The sequence below is a fragment of the Oryctolagus cuniculus genome, chromosome 8 (assembly GCF_051225735.1).
Source record: "Oryctolagus cuniculus isolate XC-2025 breed Fujian yellow rabbit chromosome 8, ASM5122573v1, whole genome shotgun sequence".
In the NCBI taxonomy this organism is placed as follows: domain Eukaryota; kingdom Metazoa; phylum Chordata; class Mammalia; order Lagomorpha; family Leporidae; genus Oryctolagus; species Oryctolagus cuniculus.
Genome location: NC_142874.1, coordinates 82,774,058 through 82,789,384, shown reverse-complemented (window position 1 = coordinate 82,789,384; position 15,327 = coordinate 82,774,058).

Sequence of the window (15,327 nt, the reverse complement as noted above, 5' to 3'; positions counted from 1 at the left end):
TGGCGCAGTAGGTTAATCCAACGCCTGCGGCACCAGCATTCCTTTTTTTTTTTTAAACTTTTATTTAATGAATATAAATTTCCAAAGTACAGAATATGGATTACAATGGCTTCCCCCCAATAACGTCCCTCCAACCCGCAACCCTCCCCTTATCCACTCCCTCTCCCCTTCCATTCACATCAAGATTCATTTTCGATTCTCTTTATATACAGAAGATCAGTTTAGCATACATTAAGTAAAGATTTCAACAGTTTGCTCCCACACAGAAACACAAAGTGTAAAATACTGTTTGAGTACTAGTTATAGCACTAAATCTCAATGTACAGCACACTAAGGACAGAGATCCTACATGAGGAGTAAGTGCACAGTGACTCCTGTTGTTGACTTAACAAATTGACACTCTTGTTTATGGCATCAGTAATCACCCTAGGCTCCCGTCATGAGCCGCCAAGGCCATGGAAGCCCCCTGAGTTCACTGACTCTGATCATTTTTAGACAAGGCCATGGTCAAAGTGGAAGTTCTCTCCTCCCTTCAGAGAAAGGCACCTCCTTCTTTGATGACCCATTCTTTCCACTGGGATCTCACTCATGGAGATCCTTCAGTTAGGTTTTTTTTTTTCCCCCAGAGTGTCTTGGCTTTCCATGCCTGAAATACTCTCATGGGCATTTCAGCCAGATCCGAATTCCTTAAGGGCTGATTATGAGGCCAGCGTGCTGCTTAGGACATCTGCCATTCTATGGGTCTGCTGTGTATCTCACTTCCCATGTTGGATCATTCTCTCCCTTTTTGATTCTATCAGCTAGTATTTGCAGACACCATTCTTGTTTCTGTGATCCCTTTGGTTCTTAGTCCTATCATTATGATCAATTGTGAACAGAAATTGATCACTGGGACTAGTGAGATGGCATTGGTACATGCCACCTCGATGGGATTGAATTGGAATCCCCTGGTATGTTTCTAACTCTACTGTTTGAGGTAAGTCAGCTTGAGCATGTCCCAAATTGCACATCTCTTCCCTCTCTTATTCCCACTCTTACATTTAACAGCGATCACTTTTCAGTTAAGTTTCATCACTTAAGAAGAATTGTGTATTGATTACAGTATTCAACCAAAAGTATTAAGTAGAACAAACAAAAAAAATGCTAATACTACAGGGCAGTTGTAATCAAAACAGCATGGTACTGGTACAGAAACAGATGGATAGACCAATGGAACAGAATTGAAACACCAGAAATCAATCCAAACATCTACAGTCAACTCATATTTGATCAAGGGTCCAAAACCAATCCCTGGAGTAAGGACAGTCTATTCAATAAATGGTGCTGGGAAAATTGGATTTCCACATGCAGAATCATGAAGCAAGACCCCTACCTTTCACCTTACACAAAAATCCACTCAACATGGATTAAAGACTTAAATCTACAACCTGACACCATCAAATTATTAGAGAGCATTGGAAAAACCCTGCAAGATATAGGTACTGGCAATGACTTCTTGGAAAACACCCCAGAAGCACAGCCAAAATCAACATTTGGGATTGCATCAAATTGAGAAGTTTCTTTACTGCAAAAGAAACAGTCAGGAAAGTGAAGAGACAACCGACAGAATGGGAAAATATATTTGCAAAATATGCAACTGATAAAGGGTTGATAACCAGAATCTACAAAGAAATCAAGAAACTCCACAAGATCAAAACAAACAACCCACTTAAGAGATGGGCCAAGGACCTCAATAGACATTTTTCAAAAGAGGAAATCCAAATGGCCAACAGACACGTGAAAAAATGTTCAAGATCACTAGCAATCAGGGAAATGCAAATCAAAACCACAATGAGGTTTCACCTCACCCCGGTTAGAATGGCTCACAGTCAGAAATCTACCAACAATAGATGCTGGAGAGGATGTGGGGAAAAAGGGACACTAACCCACTGTTGGTGGGAATGCAAACTGGTAAAGCCACTATGGAAGTCAGTCTGGAGATTCCTCAGAAACCTGAATATAACCCTACCGTTCGACCCAGCCATCCCACTCCTTGGAATTTACCCAAAGGAAATTAAATTGGCAAACGAAAAAGCAGTCTGCACATTAATGTTTATTGCAGCTCAATTCACAATAGCTAAGACCTGGAACCAACCCAAATGCCCATCAACAGTAGACTGGATAAAGAAATTATGGGACATGTACTCTATAGAATACTATACAGCAGTCAAAAACAACGAAACCCAGTCATTTGCAACAAGATGGAGGAATTTGGAAAACATCATGCTGAGTGAATTAAGCCAGTCCCAAAGGGACAAATATCGTATGTTCTCCCTGATTGGCGACAACTAACTGAGCACCAAAAGGGAAACTTGTTGAAGTGAAATGGACACTATGAGAAACAGTGACTTGATCAGCTCTTGTCCTGACAGTTGATGTACAATGCAATACTTTATCCATTTTAGTATTTTGTTTTTGTTCTAGTACCATTGGTTGAACTCTGTAATTAACACACAATTATTCTTGGTGTTTAAATTTTAACTGAAAAGTGATCCCTGTTAGGAATTTGGAAAACATTATGTTGAGTGAAATAAGCCAATCCCAAAGGGACAAATACCACTTGTTCTCCTTGATAGGTGACAACTAACTGAGCACCAAAAAGGAAACCTGTTAAAGTGAAATGAACACTATGAGAAATGGTAACTTGATCAGCCCTCACCCTGACTGTTGATGGGCACCAGCATTCCATATGGGCACCGGTTCTAGTCCCGGCTCCTCCTCGTCCAGTCCAGCTCTTCACTATGGCTTGGGAAAGCAGTGGAAGATGGCCCAAGCGCATGTGCCCCTGTACCCATGTGGGAGATCCAGAAGAAGCTCCTGGCTCCTGGCTTTGGATCGGTGCAGCTCTGGCCATTGCAGTCATTTGGGGAGTGAACCAACGGAAGGAAGACCTTTCTCTCTGTCTCTGCCTCTCACTGTCTGTAACTCTACCTCTCAAATAAAATAAATAATAAAATATTTGTAAAAAATAAAAAAATAAGTACAAAGCATAACGAAACAAAATATAAGTGTTGCTTATTAGAAGAATAATAACCCAACCATTTTAATTTGAAATTCAGCAAGGGGGTATACATTTGATAAGTGGTTAAGAGGATGCTTGGCCCATTAGGACTCCCTGGGTTTGAGTCAGTTCCGCTTCCAAGTCTAGTTTCCTGCTAATTCCTACCCTGAGAGGCAACAACCATGGTTCAAGTATTTGGGTTTCTGCCACCCACGTGAGAGAAGTAGATGCAATTCCTGGCACATGACCTTGGCCTGGTCCAACCCTGGCTGTTATGAAATACAGGGGGTGAGCTAGTGAATGAAAGTTTCTCCATCTTTCTCTCTCTCTTTCCCTTTCTGTCTCTCTCTCTCTCTCTCACACACACACACACACACACACACACTCTGCCTTGAAAATAAGTAAAGATAAATAAATAAAAATTTAAAAATATACAGCAAGGATGGTTCTTCACCATAATAACTATTTTTATATTCGACATAAAAGAGCATGCATCTTTCAAACTAAACTATATAAACCAAATTTTTTAATAATACAGTAGCAAAATTGAGAATATGCTATTCTGAACTAAGACAACAGTGTGAAAATCTAATGGAAAATGTTTTTTATTCACCTTATATTCTATAGCACACCCAGGTAATAGGATTAGTTTGATATTATTACTTTGCTATTACTATTATTATTATGTTAATGTTCCAAGCACTGTTTTTTATAGAACTTCCATTCATAATAATTGAAAATTAGGTATACCAAAAACACAAAATCTAATTTTAATAAAGTACAATTTTGTTAAACTCCCAGAACTATAAAAACCATTGACTTCAGCTGAATGTAAATACTAGCATATTCTATTGATATATTTAGTGGTATTAAACAAACAAACTAGCAGATATGGCTTCTTATTCATTATTTGCCAGCATGTACTTGGGTCAAATAGCTAAATCCACAGCCAGACCAAGGAGTTAAAATGAATCTGAGTCACAAGAAAGCATTATAAGGCAACATTAAGAATTTGCTTTTTCTAAAGCTCAAACTTCCCAATTTTATCAAACAAATAATAGTTCACCACTAAATCTTGATTTGATTTTCAAAATACATGAGTAAATTGTCTACCAACAGTAAAAAGGGAGAGGATTAAAATATTCCACAAACTGTAACATGTAATATTGGACCTTCATAGCCTGGGTCAGTAGTCCATGGACTGCAAAGTACATCCACACCATCCTCCATCAATAGCACAATACACTATTTCCATCTTCGACTTTTTATAAAGTACATTGCTATATAATACTTGAATATAGCACATAAATGAGTACACATACCTGTAATGAGAGTGTTCATGTGACTAGGTTATTTGCAAGTATAAATAAGAAAAAAATGTTGAAAATTCAGATCGTGCATTTAACCTGAACTATGTCTGAGTACCTGGGTTTGAATCTCAGTTCAGGCTCCTGACTCCAGCTTCCTGCCGATGTAAACCCTGAAAGGCAGAACTAAAGTAATGAGGTTACTGATACCCATTTGAGAGACCCGGATTTCATTCCCAACTCCTGGCTTTGGCACTGGCCCAGTCCACGCACAGTCCCCGGCCACTGCAGACATCTGGAGAGTGAAATAGCAGATAGGCGGTCTCTAGCTATCTCTTTTGCACCCTCTCTCACCCTCTCTCTCTCCTTGCCTCTAGAGTAAATAAATTAAAAAATTAAGGGGAAGAGATGATTAAAAACCACTGGTCTAAATGGCTCTGATTTGCTAAATAGCTCTGGAATATAATCAATGACAGTAACAATTTTTTTTAAGTTTTATGTATTTAATTACTTATTTAAAGGGTAAAATGGTAGAGAAAGAGGGAGAGACAAAGAGAAGAATCTGTTTGCTGGTTTACTCTCCAAATGCCTGCAGCAGTGAGTCCCAGGTCATGCCAAAGCCAGGAGTATGGAATCAAACCAGGGTTTCTTATGGGGCGGCAGGGACCCAAGCACATGAACCATCATCTGCTGTCTCTCAGAGTGCACATTAGCAGGAAGCTGGATCAGAAGCAGGGGCAGGACCAGATGCCAGACACTCCACTAAGGGATGTAGGCATCCCAAATGGTGACTTAACCCTCTGTGCCCCAAGGCATAGGCCAAGAATTTTAAACATCTGCTTTCTCTAACATCAAGATTGTAGTCTCTAAAAATAGTTGCCTGCTATAAAGAAATAGGATATTTGAAAAAAAAAACGGCATATTCCTGTCCTGAAGCCGGAAACGTGTATATGAGCCTGCTACGTAAGAAAACTCAAAAATATTAAAGGCATGTTCAGTGGATCAAGTCAAAAGAGTTATCCTCTGACCAAAGATGGTAGAATATTGTATTCATAAAGATAATAATTGCAATACATTGATTGTTTAAAGTAGTATGTATTGGTCACTTTGGAAGGATGCTAGGGAATTAGCTCATTTCCAAACTGATAAATAAAAGCAGTGAAGAGTTCATCCCACTTTTTACAAAAATAGTAAAAAAATACTTAAGGCAGATGCAGGAAAAAACAAGAGATAGATGACATCGTGCTCTTGAAATAGCAGAAAACGGCATTTTAATTTTTCTTGCAGAGGAGCATGACTTCCAATCTTGTTCTCAGTTTGGAAATACTCAACCAAAAGTAATATAGCATCATTCTTCCAAGGAGTTTAGAGCTTCAGGCCCTGATTGATTGATTCTGGAAAGATGAATGATGCTGTCATCTAATTTGAAACTTCCAGGAATCTATAGTTCAGATCATTCCTTTATAGATGGTTAAAACGAAGAACGTTTCATAAAACTGTTTTTTCTTTTCTGTGGTTATGCCTTAGGACCTGAAAAATACTTCTCAGTTGTTCATTTTTTATTTTTTTTTCCTACCAGTAGAAATGAAAGCCAAGTGAAATACTTCATCCTACAGTTTTCTTCAAGGATATAAATGAGGTTGAAAGTATTCTAGCCTTGCTTTCTAAGCTGACTAAATCCCTATAGACATTTGTTTAGCTCAGAAGAACTGGATAGCTCTGTTAAATTATATTTATATACCATGTCTGTGTGCTCTATGAACTATGTAGGCAACAATAAAAAGTTCCATTCCTAAAAGTAGGACAGTAACAAGAGCATGTGCTCTCATTCCTTAAGGTAAGACAGTAGTAGCAAGTGTGCACTGCTCTCCCCCAGCATGCTGGCCTCCTTGCCCGCCCCACACACCCGTGTTTACCTGGCCACTGTCAGGTGAGGACTCGAGGGTTCAGCCGCAGGATCGCAGAACCAGAGACATGGCCTGACAAAAAGTCATCATTTTAAAAAGTGAAAACCACGCTGTTCATTTTCGTTCCCCACACGAATCACTTTGTACTTCAAACAGATGGTCTGATTCCAAACTCAGTTTTCTCAGTTAGTTGTAATGACATAAAAAATCTCTGAGGCTGAGGGCAGGTGTTGGGGTGCAACGGGCCGCTGCTTGAGACACCCATATCCCATATCTGGAGTGCCTGGGATCAAGTTCTGGCTTTTCTGCTTCTGATCCAGCTCCCTGCTGGATCACTGGTGGTTGAAGATGGCTCAAGTCCTTGGGCCTCTACCACCTGTATGGGAGACTAGGAGAGAGTTCCTGGTTCCTGGCTTTGGCCTGACCCAGACCTGGCTGTTGCAGCGATTTGAGGAGTGAACCGGAAAAATGGAAGATCTCTCTCTGCCTTTTAAATAAAATTTTAAGAAATGAATAAATAAACATTTTTAAAAGTCGCCTCTAAGGCCCATTTTCTTATCTGTACATAGAGAATACCATTAACAACTAACAACAAATCTTACCAATCTGCTAGATGGAAAGTAAGAAAAAAAAAAACTATAAATTTGCTGGCATAACAGCTATGTATTCTAAACTGTTAACATAATCATCATAAAAAATCCAACTTGGAGAACTAAAAACATACTGTTCCCTAACATCTGTGTATCATCTACAGCGGTAAGCATCTTACATACACTATCACACTGAATTTTCACTAAGCAGTGAGGGATGTGTTAATATTCTCAGCCTCCTCATCAGGAAACTGAAGCTTGAGGAAGCTCTAAGTCACTGCACAAAAGATACCTGTAGGAGAGGAGGGTTAAATGTGACTCTAGATTTACCTGACTCCACAACCAAGCTCTTAACTCTCCATTCACACCGCCAGAGAAGGGATGAAGTCCAGAGAGAGAGCCAGACAGAAAGTATATGTGAGACAGAAACTAAAACCACACAATGACATTCTGAAACAGTGTAAGCATCTTACCTTAGCTTTTAAATGCTGAGATTAATGGTACACTGATCCTTGAAAAAAGTTCCATAAATAAGACTTCCTTCATGAAGTATTGCTTAATTTTGCTAAGCAAATAATTTTAGTATAAATACTGTAAGTTGAGCTTTACCTGATTAAGATCTACTAAAGATATTATTTTCTTGCCTGCTCTGCAGGGATTATTTCAAGTGCTCTAAAATCCTCATATCCTTGAAAACCTTTTAGATACAGACACAGTTAAATCCTCTTATAGTCAACCTGAATTTAGAAAAGTTGTTTTTAGAGTTTCTCCAAAAACTCCATAGGTTCTAATAACGCTCACATACTGGCCCCCGTCATCCAAGGACAGAACTGTTTGGCTACACATGCATACAATGGAAAGTAAACAGTTTGTTTCTCCCTCCTCTTGGGTCTTCCACTGATCTCTCCTTTCTTCTTTTCTTTTCTTTTTCTTTTTCTTTTTTTTTTTTTTTCTGACGGGCAGTTAGACAGTGGAGAGAGAGACAGAGAAAGGTCTTCCTTTTTCCATTGGTTCACCCCCCAAGTGGCCGCCACCACGGCCGGTGCATATCGGCTGGCACACTGAGCCAATCCAAAGCCAGGTACTTATCCTGGTCTCCCATGCGGGTGCAGGGCCCAAGGACCTGGGCCATCCTCCACTGCACTCCTGGGCCACAGCAGAGAGCTGAACTGGAAGAGGAGCAACCGGGACAGAATCCGGCGCCCCAACAGGGACTAGAACCCAGCATGCTGGTGCCGCAGGTGGAGGATTAGCCTAGTGAGCTGGGGCACCGGCCTCTTTTGTTATTTTTGATCTTTTCGTAGTCACTGAATTATTTGTGAATATTATTTGGTACATGCAATTTTGGTTTAACTCCTCTATTTTTGCTCCTTGCAAAGCAATTTTTTTTAACAAGGCAGAATCATCTGAACATCTGTTCACTCTTGAACTGAAGGTCCTCTTCAAATTATACTCTGAAAAGCAGAGCACTGAGACATCATCCTGCAAATTAGTAATCATAAAGTTTGTTTGACATATCTGAATCACTAATAAATGTTCTTTATTTCATTAGTTCGCCTCTTCCTTCTCCAGTCACAAAACTGCCCTCTGAAATGGAAGAATTGGAAGGATTTGCTTTTTTGGAGGGGAAGTTTGGTTCTTAAGACAAGCACCTGAACTACCCTATCAAATGCCCCAAATCAGCTGTGAACGCACAGGGTGTGCTGGGTGCTGTTAGGCAGCTCTCCTAGTCTGCTTACTCTGGCACGCCAGGCTTATCCCAGGTGACTACACGGGCCATTCTCCTGAAATAGCCTGAGCCTGCAGTGCAAATGGACTCATTTCATCGAGGATTAGTAAAAACAAGGCCATTTTTCCAAGTCCATCTGAAATCCCATGTATGAAACCTTCCTTAATCACTCAGTAGCAATCCCATGGTACTTATTGTCTATATAATTCACAGAGGACCCAGAAATATTTTTTAGAATTGGTATTTAACACTTTCTTGGTTATAGAACGAATTCTTTTCTTGGCATTTAGTCAATAAAAGAAGAAATCAAGACACCTTCTATCTACTTGCATTATTTTAAATGCACAATAGTTGAGGACTATAAGCGACCCTGCTTCCCAAAGATCAGGCAGTTTTTATTTGAGACAAAGAAAACAGAGAAGAAAGGATGTATTTTAGAAAGATCTCCACAAAAATAATTGGTTTAACAAAAAAAAAAAGGCAATTGAGATTTTTAACAAATTACAAATTACTGACACTACCTGATGCTACCCATAATGCTAACTACAATAGGAGGGATGTTGGTGTCTGCTCCTTGCCAGTCACTGGGCATTTTAAATCCTTTATACTTAGAACTTGTAACATTCAGCAAGACGCACACTACGATAATTCACATGTGGTATAGGAGAGAACAATTTTTGAAGTTGTAAATTTTTAAAAATTTCAAGTGGAAAACTGCAGTGGTTCCATATAACGCTCAACACAAAGACAGGCATTTGATGCAGTGGTTAGCTTGCCCCACGGAAGTCTTGTATCACATATCACAGTGCTCGGGTTCCAGTCCTGGCTCCTCGGCTTCCAATGAAGTGGTAGAGGCAGGATTTAGAACCCAGAAGTTTGACTACAGAATCCATAATTTGAGTTCTTTAACAACTTTGGCTTCATAGTCATTATATTGTGCCGCTGTTTCACTGGGACAATATAAATACATAATTACATAAGCAAAAACACGTTCTGTCCAATGGACAGGTGATTGTATGAGAGAGGTTCCAAAAGTTTATGAAAAATAGAATTAAAACATGTTTATTTTGGTGTAAAAAGTGTTTGAAATCCATGCATATTTTTCATATATACATTTTCCATGAACTCTTTGAAGATTTCCCATATTCCAAAGAAGACTTAGACCTCAAAAGCTGTTTTGTAAAGGCATTTGAAAACATGAAAATAAAATGCTTGAGGATTTCAGATGGGTGGTGACCATGTTATTTTTCCTGGAGAAATTTCCATAACAGAGCATCAATGAATTGTGTATTACCAGGCTTCATAGGGATTGATCTCCTTAGAGGACTTGAAATCATCTTAGTCACTAATATTCCTAAATTTTGGAAATCAATCCTCTATTCTCGGTGCTAATGCTCTTTTACAGTTCAACAGAGCCCTAAAGTGTAATAAAGCTACCTGAAGTTGAGGTCAGAGTTGCAAGCTAACTGACTGAGTGAGGCACTCAGAGGAAACATGAAAACAATTTTTCTTCTAACCAAAATGCAAGATAGAGAGATGTCTTGGGGTCAGATGATGGGCTCCCAGCCAAACTTTCATTTTTGCATTCGACATTTGCTATGCCTATGTGCTTAGCATTCTGAGTTGCAAGATTACACCATAAATAAAGCATTAATGCGTTATACAAGGTAGCTTCTCTATATTGTTTTGATCATTATTGTATGGTATCTTAAAGAGAGAGAGAGAGAGAAAGGGAGAGGAGAGAGAAGATACATTAGTGACAAAGGCAACTACAATGAGCCCACCACACCACAGGCCAGCAAGCTGAGGAGGGACACAAACCCTATCTATCATTTACTCACAGTTCTACAAAAGTCAGATTGTGATTTGTTTCTGTCCCTCTTGGGTATAAAATTTAAAATTCTGGAGGTTTTGTAGGTGATAAACATTTTGACAACAAAATCACGCAATGATTGAGGATGGTCCTAATCAAAATTTCAAATACTTTCTCAAAATTTGTGATTTTTTTTTTTTTGTGAGCAGCACCTCATTTCTCAAGTACTGTTCAAGTCATTTACTGTGTCTTGTATAATATTTTGGTAATTCTCATTAAGTAGCATAGTCTCACCTGCTTGATATCACAGAAACAGCAAGGAAAATTGGTCCACTTTAATTTTCATTTAAACAAAATATGTATAACTCATCTTTGACAATTCATGAGGAAAGCCATTCATCTCTGAATTACACAAAAAGTTTTCATGGCCATAACACACAATTCTAAGGACATGGTACTTAAAACTCTCGGTTTTATCGTAACAAAATCAATGGCACCTTGTAGCGTATAAACCACAGTACTTCACAATCAGCTAGAGTAAATGAGCCTATCATACTTTCAAAACACCACTCACCTTGAGAACACCCAGGCAGTGCATATAAAGATCAGGCACAGGGCGTCACCGCGTCAGAATATATACTATATATTACTAATGTTAGTTTTTCACATTTTAGATGAAAATCAACATGGAATTTATGAACTTGTCTTCTCTCTTCCCAGATGATCATATGTGGGTGATCCCTTTGGAGACCACTGTTCCCCTGAACAAATGGGTTGAGGAGAAATGTGTGGCATGAGTTTACTTATCACACAGTTGTAGTAACAAATTGCCTAAACCAAGCAATTGATTTCATTCTCATTGTTTTCTAAGTAAAATGTATACCTACAGCTATTGACTGCAAGATAAAAACAGTTCATGCAAATTTTATTTCAATTAAGTAGATTTAGAAATAGTTTAGATGATAAATTGTTGCTTGATTTGCAATAGAAATGTTTTTTTAAAGAGTATGATAATGACAAATATTATGAAATAAAAAGTTCTTTTGCAGGCAAAAGCTTATAATATCACATAATGAAATTCTAAACAGCCCAGATTCCTAAGTATCTTAGTGAGCATTTATTTTCTAAAAGTATATTATTATAATCTGATGTTTTCTAATTTCTGAAATTTTTAAAGGTATTAAGGCATTTAAAAAAGTCAGTTGTTTATAGCAACTCAACTCACAATAGCTAAGATATGGAATCAACCCAGATGTCCATCAACTGATGATTAGATAAAGAAACTGTGGTATATAGACACGATGGAATACTACTCAGCCATAAACGAAATGAAATCCTGTCTTTTGCAACAAAATCATTGCGACCAGAGACCATTATGCTTAGTGAAATAAGCTAATCCCAAAAAGAAAAATATCATGCTTTCCCTGATTTGTGGTAACTAATATACAGAGTACAAAAAATGCAACATAATGAGCAAAATTGACATTTTGAGATTTGATTATAGCTTATAACCCTTGTCTCTACTCTTGAGGAACAGTGGTTTTTCTATTTACTACTTGCTGAATTATTTATTTAGTGGGGGGTTAAGGTTGTGATTATAAAGAAAATTGAAAGTATGTCACTGTAAAAAAGAAAAATGTGAAAATAATTAGGAGGGAGTGAGAGAGGGTACGATGGGAAGTATCATTATGCTCTTAAAACTGTACATATGAAATACATGAAATACATGAAATTTTTTCCATTTTAAAGTAAAAAAGAAAAGAAAACTAACTTTGCACAGCAATGGTGTGTGTATTGGAGGAAAATCAATAAGGTTGTTTGTACCAAAACAAAAAAAAAGACATTGCAAATGTTGATTTTATAAAAACACTTTAAATATCTCTGGATTCTACTCAAAATAGTTTCTTTTTCCCACACTGGCTCTTGTGCATATAGGCTGCCCACCAATCATATAGGAGTTCTTGTGCCAAGAAAACTCATCAGGAGGGAACCCAGACCCAGTGAGACTTCTTGTTACTATGATTGTCACTAATCCTGGCCACTAAGATGTTTAGCATTTGGTCAACAACTTGCTGTGAGATACAACTTTTCTAGGATATTACTATCTTGTTTTTTTTTTTTTAAGATTTCTCTCTGAGCTACACAGAGAGCGAAGGAGAGGCAGAGAGAGAGGGAAAGAGACTGGTTTTCCATCCACTGGTTCACTCCCTGATTGGCCGGAGCTGTGTTGATCTGAAGCCAGAAGCCAGGAGCTTCTTCCGAGTCTTGGTGCAGGGGCTCATGAACTTGGGCCATCTTCTACTGCTTTCCCACACCATAGCAGAGAGCTGGATTGGAAGTGGAGCAGCTGAGACTCGAACTGGTGCCCATATGGGATTCTGGCACCACAGGCAGTGGCTTTACCCACTACACCACAGTGCCGGCCTCTAGGATATTACTTTCTAATTTTTTTTTCCTTTAATTAACCAATGCATTCTGTCTTGAAGAAGAATATAAATTGCATCTTCCTTAAAATAATATCAATTTCCAAACTATCCCTGCCATAGAAATTTTTAGCATATTCCACTCTACTTTCCATGACTCAGCATCCACCTCTGGTTAGAATCTCATCTTATCTTTTAAATCTGTTACTTTTTTCTGTTGCTCTATTTAATGTGCAATATATCTACTGGATTAAATACTTCCCCAACCATGCACATTTGTGACATTATCTCCATGTTCTCTGAAATAACTAAATCAGTCTCTTCAAATTGACAATGGTCACAGAAAAGCTGTTGCCTCCATAAATAGGAAGTTAGTCCTAGGTAGATGCAAACATCAACCAAATTATGCCTCTTACTAAGAGTTATCCATGCCTCTGCTTACTTTTTTCCCTTTTTTTTCTGATTGATGACTGTACATATTAATCTCACTCTTTCATACTGCCTCTTCAAGTATTTGCTTTCAACAGTATCACTTAAGTCCTTCACCTAAGAACTCATGGACTAAAAAACTTATAAATCCCTCCATTACAAGAAAATAAATGGCTTTAATACATTGTAGTCCAGTTGATCTAGACACAATCCAAACTGACCCTGGTAGTGACATAATCACTGTGAAATCACAAAGCCCCATGTCCCACAGGCAAATGGCCTTTATGTCTCCTGGTCCTGTTGGTTTCCTGGTCACACATCTTAACTTGGCATGTGTGAACATGTGAGCAAAAAAACAGCATGATCACCAGCCAGCTTTGAATTTCAGTATCCGTGCCATCTTCCTGCTCTGTACATTTGACAAGGTTATTCTTCAGTCTTCTTCCCCGGCTTTCACTTTCTCCATGACATTTATCACCATTTGACAGAATTGTTATTATATGTTTGTATTCATTGATATTTATTTATTAGAGGGTTTTGTATTTTTATTATTCTACTTATAGTGTCTAAAATTGTTCCTGGCAAATGAGCAATATTCAACTCATATTCATTCCATGAACTAACAGCTTAAGATTGAAAATTAAAGGATTTTATTCTGATAAATACATTTGAAAGAAGTCTTGATATTGAGTATTTTTCTTATTTTTCTTCTAATAATACATCTCTTTCTAGTTAAATTACTTTCATTTTATTTTCATGGAAATCAGTTATACACAAAAAGATTAATTGGTATATTTACATTTCTCTCACATAAGTTGGTTATATTATTTTTTAATTTCAATATAATTTATATTACTTTAATAGAGGGCAATAAAATTTTAACTACCTCAAATTTCTTCCCTACAATTTCAATTTTGTACATGCTTATCAATTGTGTTTTTATTGACATGAAAAATTTTACCCTACTACTTAACCCAATCTCATGAAAATGATTTTAAGTCACTCTTATTTTCAGATTTCTGGAGGCTTAACCTAATGCAAAATGTATTATGAAGATATTGTAATCAGAACAGCATGATACTGGCATAAAAGCAGATCAACCAATGGAATGAAAAGAAAGCATAGAGATGGGTGAGTGTTTGGTGCAGAGCTTAAGATGTCACTTGGGACTTCTGCATCCCATATTGGAGTTGCCTGGGTCTGAGTCCCACTCTATTTCTTTTCTTTTTTTTTTTTTTTTAAGATTTATTTATGTATTTGAAAGTCAGAGTTACACAGAGAGAGGACAGAGAGAGAGGTCTTCCATTCGCTGGTTCACTCCCCAATTGGCAACAATAGCCGAAGCTGTGCTAATCCAAAGCCAGGAGCCAGGAGCTTCTTCCAGGTCTCCCATTCGGGTGCTGGGGCCCAAGGACTTGGGCCATCTTCCACTGCTTTCCCAGGTCATAGCAGAGAGCTAGATGGGAAGAGGAGCAGCCAGGACTAGAACAGTCACTCATATGGGATGACGGTGCCACAGGTGGAGGATTAACCTGCACCACAGCACCGGCCCCACAAAAGCTTCTTAACTTAATGAATCCCATTTGTCTATTTTTGCTTTTATTGCCTGTGCTTCTGGGTTCTTATCGAAAAAGTAACTCTTGTATTCGTAACAAGTCAGTGTTACATTTGAGCTTCACGGAAAAATGCAAGAATCAAAGTTCCGTACTCAATTACAGACTTCCAAATTTAATACACAATATAATATGAGAACACAAAGACTCCCAATGAACTGCCACAACAGAACCAAGAACTCTCTCTCACTGTCCACTCTGCCTGTCAAAAAAAAAAAAAAAAAGAAATTACATTTTTTAAAAAAATCAAAGGGAAAAAGTAAAGGCAAGAAGGGGATTGAGAGGGGAAAGAGGGAGGAAGGAAAGTATCATCATCTTAGAATTGTGTCTATGAAATACATGAAATCTGTTCTGTTTCTATTAATAAAACTTAAATTTTAAAAGAAGAAATAAGGTTTTAGTATTTTATTTAGTCCATCTGGCAGGAGTATCTCCAGGTAATAATTAATAATAAAAATAATAAAGTTAGCAACAAA